The 8,949-nt window shown below is 45.8% G+C and overlaps 1 protein-coding gene across 2 annotated transcripts in view; it reads left to right on the top strand.

Annotated features, from left to right (window-relative positions):
• Positions 1–2,306: 2,306 nt before the first annotated feature.
• The window catches only part of ITSN2 (intersectin 2), an 85,340-nt gene continuing 78,697 nt past the window's right edge, over positions 2,307–8,949 (top strand). For both annotated transcript variants that reach the window (XM_065681749.1, XM_065681751.1), the window contains exon 1: positions 2,307–2,411. The gene's annotated coding sequence lies outside the window, so the exon portion shown is untranslated. The remainder of the gene's footprint in view (positions 2,412–8,949) is intronic.

Below are 8,949 nucleotides of genomic sequence, written 5' to 3'. Positions count from 1 at the left end.
ATTCACCCCTCGTATGATTCATCCTCCCTTTTATCATGTGCACAAAATGCATGCTTGGCCCCTGGCACAGCTTCCCAGCTCTCCCTGTTAGCTTTCTGCATAGCTTTTATGACACATGTCACACAGCACACATCCCAGATCCTTTTGCTCAGCAGGACCTAGTAGTAACATTAATTATAGAAGAAAAGAGCCATGAGGTCCCTTGAGAAGACACCTGGTTCAATGTTCAAAGCAGGATCCACTGTATTTACCAACTCCTCATTGGTATCTGTCTAACCTGTTCTTAGAGACATTTGTTGACAGATTTTTTTCCTCTGCCTTTCCCAGTACTTAACTACTGTAATCAGTAACCTGATCTTTTTCTTCCTATGAGAAGAAACATGTTTATCTGGCTTATAGTTATCTTAATCCTCTCTACAATAGCCTTTATGAACCTTTAGACTGTTACGTTTGATGTAAGCACCTATCTTCGCTGCAAATAGGCTGCAGGTGTTGCCTACACAAAAGTCCCATTTAGAACTACACTCTCACTACAATGTGTACTAAATGGATTAAAGGATGCATTTTAAGAGACATTATAAAGTAATTCTAATGAAAAATGTCAGATGAGAGACACTTCAACTGGGCTCCAGAGGAGTCTGTTCTTGACCTGGGGCTGCTCTATTATCTCAGTCAATTATTTGGAATTAAATGAAGTACTGCTCGTGGAATCTGCAGATGACTTCAAAGCAGTTGAAGGCCACCTGGGCTGGGGACCACTGAGTCATTTAAATTACAAAGTCAGCAGGTGCCCCTGGAACATGTCTTTTAATCCACCTACATGGCAAATGTCTGCCTCAAAGACAAGTTTGCTGGCTGTGCACAGGAACAAAACCACAGAGCATGCTTTTGGGCTGAGAGTATGGAAGGAGAAGACTAAACACATCGAATCAGATGGGGGCTGAGGATGTCCTGAGGGATAAATACATGAGTGTGAGCTGCCAGTGCAACATGGCAGCTGTAACAGCATATCTAAACATTTGATCTCTAGGCAAAAATACTGAGAGTAGCATGTGCTAGTATGTGACCACGACCAAGGCATGGCACGGTAACATGACTGTTCTGGACTCAGTGACTGATAAGAGGTGTAACAAACTGGAAAGGCTCATTAAGAGCCCAGAAGTCAGTGTTAAAATCTGCTCTCTACAAAGGTGATATATAATTATGTACACGGCAAAAACATAGCAGAAAGATGCTGTGATCCTCTGTACACAGCAAGATCCCCTCACTGAGGGAGGAAAACGATGTTTAAAAACGATGGCATTTTCCATGCCTTTTCTTTCAATAGGTTCTTGAACCTTTTAAAAGATAAATCCCTGACACCCTCCATATTTCAGAATAACGCCTGGTGTGAGCCGAATTTAGCTCCTGGTGCCAGCCTCCTGCTTCCCAGCATCCCAGTGGGACACACTTCCCATTGGAAGCACCTCCAGGCACTCCCACGGGCACTCTCATCCCGCTCCCGGAGCATACAGTGGGGAAAAATTAGTTGTATCTGGGAGCTCTGCCCGTGCAGAATGATCAAACCAGAGGCTTTTCAGCTTCCACAAGGAACTGAGATTATTTTAGAGTTTATTATCCCTTTTTCTCCTAAATGTATACAGCTGGAAATCTAAAGAAAAAGTAATTCGTGGAGCAGATGGGGAGGCAGAGATTTGAATGAGGATGGAGAAAAAATTTAGTAAGGAGGTAATAAATATTCTGTCAGATGAGGTCTTTAAACAGTAGTTTATTACTTTGCAGACATCTCCCTGTGGAGCAAAGAACACTGATGAATGGACGGGGCTTTCTGTAACCCGCTCTAGCGGAAGATGCCCCTGCCTGTGGCAGGGAGGTTGGAACTGAAGGTCTTACTTAAGGTCCCCTCCAACATAAACAGCTCTGCGATCCTGATGACGGGTGCCGGCAGCACAGCTCGCTGCCTCGGGGGATCCGCCTTCCGCACCGCACGGGTCCATCCAGGCAGCGGTGCGAGTCCGTATCCCCCGACGCCAGACCTCCGCAGTCCTGTGTGTGCAGCTCGGGCTGCTGGGAGGCAGCACCTCAGGGCAGGCCGACCCCCCTTTTGGCCCCCGCCTTGTACCCCGAGCACTGACGACCCCTCTGCCGGGGGTGCCCGCCCGCCTCAGGGCTGCTGTGGACGCCCGCCCGGGGCACGCTGCCACCCGCACGCCCTCACGCACAGCTGCCGGGCGCTCAGCGGGCGCCCAGCGGCGCCCTCGGCCCGCACCCGCCGGCCCCGGCTCCCTCCCCTTCTTCCTTCCCGGGAGGCCCCCGCCTCCGCCGCCATGTTGTGGGGCTGACGCCGCCGCCGCGGGAGGTGGAGGAGGAGGCAGCCCGTGCGGAGCGGCCGCTCACGGGCAGCGCAACAGGTACAGGCGGCGGGGCGGCCTGCGGCTCCTCCGCCTCCGGAGGAGCGCGGCCACGACCCGACCCCGGGGCAGCCTTGTCTCCGCGGGGCGGCCGGTGTAAGGGAAACGGGGAGGGGGGGGACGACGACGAGCTCCGGCGGCGCGGAGCGAAGCTGTCAGCCTGGCCGTCCCGCGGGGCCTCGCTGCGAGCCCGGGGCGGCCGCCGGGCTACCGTGCGGGGAAGTGGCTGCTCCTGCCGCCCTGTGAGCGCGGCAGCCGCCCGGGCAGGGGCGGGCTTGGGGAAGAACAGTCGGGCGTTCTGTTGCGCCGAGCCGCTCTGTTTGTGTTTCCCTCCCGCCTTTAGGCTGGTGGGGTTCTTCGGTTGTTTCGGGTTTTGTTTTCCTTTAGAACAGCGTTTGGGTGCGTTCCGCGCTGCCGGAGCGCGGCTGACCGCCAGGCTGCGCGGCGCGGCCGCGGCCGCTGTCGGGCAGCCGGGCCGGGCTCCCCCGCAGCCGCTCCAGCGTTCTGCTGAACCGCGCTTCCCGGGGCCGGCTGCCCCCCGCGCCGTCAGGTCTGGCCGGTGAGCTCCGCTGCGCCTGCGGGGCCGGGGGACGCGGCGGCCCGGGCACGGCTGCCGGTAGCGGCGGCAGCTCCTGCTGCTAGCGCGTCTGCTGCTCGCCCTTGCTTTATTACCTCCCTACTAGGAGGAGAAAGACCGGTGTCGGTGCCCGTGCCCACACAGCTCAGTGCCCAAGGGAGCGCCCTGGCGAGGGGAGGTGGCTTGGATTTGTTCGCAGACCCCGGTTTGTGTAGTGGTGCTTTTGTTTCTCGTAGTTACTGTGAAATCCTGGAATTTGGAGAAACTGAACTAACTTCTGCGCTTCAAGTTTGTAAACTGTTTGTCTGTAAAGAGGCTGGCGTTCCTCGGTCTCGGCTTCGCACTGCGGCATGTAGTAATTCAGAAAATAAAATGAGGCTGAGATTTTGGTTCCGTAAATACTAAGATGATTTGGCTTGCTAAATATTAAGATATTATTTTGAATGCATGAAATGGCTTTCATAGCAGTTGGCACTTTGACACCTGTCACATTGTAGAGCTTGAAAGTAGATTGTGCTTTAGATAGCACCTGTGATCTTTAGCATAGGCTTACAGCAGTTCTTTTAAACATTCAGCCTGGAGAAGAAAATGCTCTGGGAAGACGTTAGAGAAGATTTCAGTGCCTAAAGGGGCCATCAACAACTCTGGAGAGGAACTTTTTACAAGGGCATGGAGGGACAGGACAAGGAGCTTTAACCTGAAAGAGGGGAGATTTAGATTAGCTATAAGGAAGAAATTCTTCCCTGAGAGGCTGCTGAGGCACTGGCACAGGTTGCCCATAGAAGCTGTGGCTGCCCTATTCCTGGCAGCGTTCAAGGCCAGGTTGGATGGGGCTTGGAGCGATCTGGTCTAGTGGAAGGCATGCCTGGCTGTGACAGGGGTTGGAACTAGGTGATCTTTAAGGTTCCTTCCAACCCAGACCGTTCTATGATGATTCTGTAATTCTGTGATCAGTTGGAAATTCCCCACCTAGAGCCCTGAAACTAGAAGTTACAAGCTGCTTGCCCTTGTGTTCAGGCTGTCTGTTGTATGCATCTGTCTTTAGGGAACAAGAGGGTTTTTAAAGTTGTTTTTGTTCCTGCTTGCCTGGGGTGGCAGCAGCTCCCACACGTGTATGTACACAGGAAAAGGTACAAAGCATATGAAACAGTATGGTCTTGCTGTGCAGAGCGGGCGACATCAGTGGAGCGTAAAATGCAGCTTGCTTTCAAGAAGCTTTAATTGTTCATCTGAAATGTGATTGGACATTCAAAGGCTCTAGCTGTAGCAAACATCTATATCCACTGATGCAACAGTGATATTTAGAAATAATGAGCATTAGGAACTAATTGGATAAATTAAAGCTAGCTGGGCTTCATTCTCCTAATGAGCCTTGCTCATTTTTGTTTCCTTGTTTCCACTATACCTTCATGTTTGGTTTGTCTGTATTTTTTCACTCTGCTTAAGCTGGGAGGGGCATTCACACCACCATACCTCAGGATATTTAGAGAAACCTTAGTTCAGACTCGAGGTTCCGTATGATGTTAAGAGAATTGCATACATCCCTGAAACATGGATTTAGGCTGCTCCGCGCTCTCTGATGTACAGAAGTTTTGGTAAGATTTGCTCCCTAACTGAGATGCCTAAATTAGATCAAGTGAATCTGCTTATCTTTTTAGTTACCATCCTGAGGGAATTGCGTTTATTTTTTTTTCTCCTCTGTCTGTACAAGATCTAGGGTATGGAATGTGGCTCTGACAGAGCTGTTAGCTGCCACTGTAATATAAACAGAGTATGTTCCTTTAGCACTAACAATAGCAAAAATGTGGTACCTATGGCTTGTTTGTGCTAATCACCATACAGGGTTACCTGCCATAGGTGCTGTTCTGCTATCAGAGCTTTATGGCTGCTTATTTTTTTCATTGTTCATATAAACAGAATGAGACGGGTCAAGGCAGAAGTGACCTGTGGGTGATTTTGAGCTGTGTAGTTGAGAAGGCTTTATTTATTGGGATTCAGGTATGACAGTGATTGGGACCACAGCAGTTTACAGTAGTTTTTTTAGATATTTCTGTTTTAATCTTTAATATTGAAAAGTGAACTAATTTTATGATATGGCGTAGTAGCAGCGATGAGAAATGAGGGTAAGTAGGTGATGGGGATTCTTTACTGAGCTGCTCATCTGGAGCTGGTGGGGAAAATGGGGCAGCATTTGCATAGTGAAAGGTAATGTACATGCTTCACTTAGAGCTAAAGCTTCGTACCTCCTAAAAACGTGTCTGTCAGGAAGACCTTGTGATTAGTTCCTGAAGAGCAGTGTAGTCCAGATCACTAGTTCGTGTTGCAAATAGCAACAGAGGTTTCTGGTCTGAGAGATAACTTGTTAATTAACAGTTTACAAATGAAGTCTCTGCTCTTGTGTCAAAAGATTTAGTTCAATTGGCATGTAAAATTTATGAAAATGGCATTTCATGAGATTTACTTTTAAAGTCCAAATTGTTCCCTTTGCCTTTTAAAATGGGTTCAAAAGTTCAAAATCTTTACCTTTTACTTTCATTTCTGTCCTATTTTCTTTTTAAATGAAATCAGATATTCCATTTTAGAAATACCTTTTAAACTGCTTCCATTTGCTTTTAGTTACCTAAAATGTAGTCATAGAATAATATAATTTTGAAGGAATTTACGGAGGTCATCTAGTCCAGCCCTCACGAAAAGCATGACCAGGTTTGATCAGGCTACTCAGAGCCATGTCTGGTTGTGTTTGGACTACCTCCAAAACTCACTGGGCAGCCCTGTCCACTTTGGTATCCACACTTGCTCATAGTGAATCCCATCCCATTGCCAGGGAGACCTTAAACTGTACTGTCCGTGATATCAACCCCTGGGGAGCATCAGTGAGTCCAGCCAGGTGGATTTTGCGCTACTGGTCACAGCCCTTTGAGTCTAGTGGTCAAGCTAGTTTTCCACCCAGTTTACAGTCAAGCTATTCAAACTATACTTCAGCAGTTTGGCTCTAAGGATACCGTGGGAGACCTTGCTGAAAGTCTTCATAAATTCAAAACTGCTGCTCTGCCCGCTGTGATGTGGGTCACCTCAACCTAGAAAACTGAGATGTCAGGCCTGGTTCATCCTGGCTAGATGCATGCTGGCAGTTTTCCATCACCTTTTTGTATCTGTAGGTGGCTCCCAGGGGGATTTGGGCATAATCTTTCCAGGGACTGAAGTCCAGTTTAGCAGCCTTTTGTACCATCCCTCTTGCCCTTCTAGAAGATGGGTGGGATGTTTGCCTTTTCCAGTCATCAGGATCCTTGACCAGTCACCATGACTTTCCAAAAATCGTAGAGCTGGATCTTGCAATGACATCAGTCAGTGTTCCTGGCAGCACTGGTATCGTGATTTGTTCCATGTATATGTATATGGCACTGGTGTATTTCCTTGTTGTCAAGTTACTCTATTAGACTTTCAAAAGCTGCTTTCAGTGTCAGTGTAATGCCATATCTCTTGGAAGGATCCATCATCTAGTATACCTTGCCATGTTTTTAAGTTTGAGGGGGAAGCTTGATGCAAACATAGTCCTTTTGTAAAAATTGTGAGAGCAATAGGTTGTTGGTTTGTGATTTTGTGGTTTTACTTTTAGATCATAGGGCTCGTTTCATATGGCTGGATGATGTGGGAAAGTCAAGGACCTTCCCTCACCTTTCCAATGATTGGTGATTATAAAGATAACAAAGATAATGTAGAGCTAATTAGATAATTCTCCTTTTTTATGACTGGCTGACCTATTTCAAGCACTATCACTTGTCAGTAAAACACTTCACACAAAGTGTACTTTCAGGTTCAGAGGTTGATCCTAGATATGGGGAGAAATAGGGTAGTTACTGTATTCTTTTTAGCTTGAAAAGCATGTTATCACCCTTGAACTTCACCTTTTAAAATTGTGTTTTCCTTGTGTACCCTGGTTGCTGATAGATCATTATCTAACATACCGTACTCAATCGTAGAGCAGTCTTTCTCATTGGTGGGGGCACTAAATTCATGATTGTCTTCTCTGGTTGCCTGTTTTCATCAATCTTGTAGGCAGTTAAGATCTTCGCAGTTCGGTTCATGTTGAATGATGAAATTCATCAAAGTATGTATTAATTACTTGTGTCTCATACCCTTAGAAAGCCAAGCTAAGAACTTAAGCATACCGGTTACTTGGTTACTAGCATATTACTCCTTTCTTTTATTAACTTGTCTATCAGAATATTTTTTTAATTCTCAGATTTATTTAAGGATAAGTCTTTCTCTGGAAAACAAGATAGGGGATTTTATTTAGTGAGGAGTCCTTGATTCTTCTTACCTCCACGCATACTTTGTTTTATTGCCCATTGCAAGACTATACAGAGACTGTAGTAACTTGTTTTGCTGGTACTGTTGTGCCATTAGCACTAAATGTTCAAAAGGTAAGGATTAGGTCACATAAAATTCATAAAGTAAAAGTGGAGCTGATGAAATGTCATTGTTTTTCAAATTCAGAATGTTTAAGACTTTGTCAGGATAGAAATGCAGCCTGGCCAGGTCAGTTACTTGCTTCCCAAAGTTAAAGTAATGGATTGAACATTAGTACACAAATGAGCACAGTGTTGTATAACTCTTATTTTCAGAATACCACATGAAATTCAAATGATGTGACATAATAACAGTAGCAGCACAATGTATTACAATTACTTGATCGAGGACAACTACCTGAGAACTATTTTTAAACATTTTTGCAGTTACAGATACTTGAAAAAAGCATGCTTGATCCAGATAAGTCACAGCTTCTTTCTTGAGAGCAGCCGGTTTGACTTGCGACATTTTGACATGGGCTGTTGTTGCTTCAGCTTCAGAAGTAGCAGATAATAATTCTGAGCTGGCTCTTCCAGTGAAAATTTTCAAGGGTGATGCAAGTGGAGTTTGTGAAATTCTGTGGCATCTCTGATGAGTGATATCTGCAGTTAGTGATTCAACAACACACACATGAAGTAAGAGAAGAACAGGAAATGGGAGTTACTCTTTGTTGCTAAAAATACTACGATTGGAATGCAAAAAATTACCTATTATGGCTATACTAATAAATGTATCAAAAAACAGACCTGCCTTAAATAATGCTTTTAGCCTTATCTTTCAAAGGTCAAGAATTTTACCACTCAAAATCTGTAATTCCTGCTGTTACCACTGCACTCTTAGTATAGTCATATTATTATGAGTTTATTAAGAAAGGGCTAATGTCTTTCTAATGGAGAGGTATTTTTTCTCATGGGGACTTTATATGACATTGAGATATTTGTCTAACCCAGATGATAATTGATTCCTTAAGTTTGTGAAGTTGTCATGGTCAAAACATTATTGCTGTGTGCTATGGAGCTCAGCGTTATAGGCTAAGAGACTAAATTTCAACTGGATGCTTTGAAGGACTGTTCTTGGTAGTATAGCATGGACAGGGCTTGTGGCTGAGAGCAGGGTCAGAAGCAGGAGGTTTCAGCAGGGGTAGGTGGGAAGCGCTGTGGCCACGCAGCCAGAGTTCTGGCTCCAGCTCAGGACCAGTGTGCCTCACTGGACTCACGTACTGGTCAGGATCTCCCCACATTCTTCTGTCTCATTTGGGGAATGCATTTTTACCCGTCCAAAATAATGCTACCTAGCTTATTTTCCATGTTTTGATTCCCATATGCTGATCTTTGCTTTTTCTCCCATGAGGTTTCCCCGGATTTTGTTTCATCAAAGATAAACTACATTTCTTTGCTTTAAAGGCATCTTGTGGCCTGTCTCCTCTCTGCTTGTCAGCTTACTCAGTTTTGAGAAGTTAAGCCTGCAGTGGTTTTGTGCACCTGCCCAACTCAAAAGCAGATACCTGCAATGTAAATCCAAGTCTTCGCTGAACATTTTAGCTTCATTAGTTTTATAAATAGTGAAAGATTGTTTCCTGCTGAGCACAGAAGACTGCCTGCATTTTCTGTA

This window comes from Lathamus discolor, chromosome 5 (genome assembly GCF_037157495.1).
Source record: "Lathamus discolor isolate bLatDis1 chromosome 5, bLatDis1.hap1, whole genome shotgun sequence".
NCBI lineage: Eukaryota > Metazoa > Chordata > Aves > Psittaciformes > Psittacidae > Lathamus > Lathamus discolor.
Note: the sequence above shows the minus strand (reverse complement) of the source record. Positions and strands in the feature narration are given on the sequence as shown.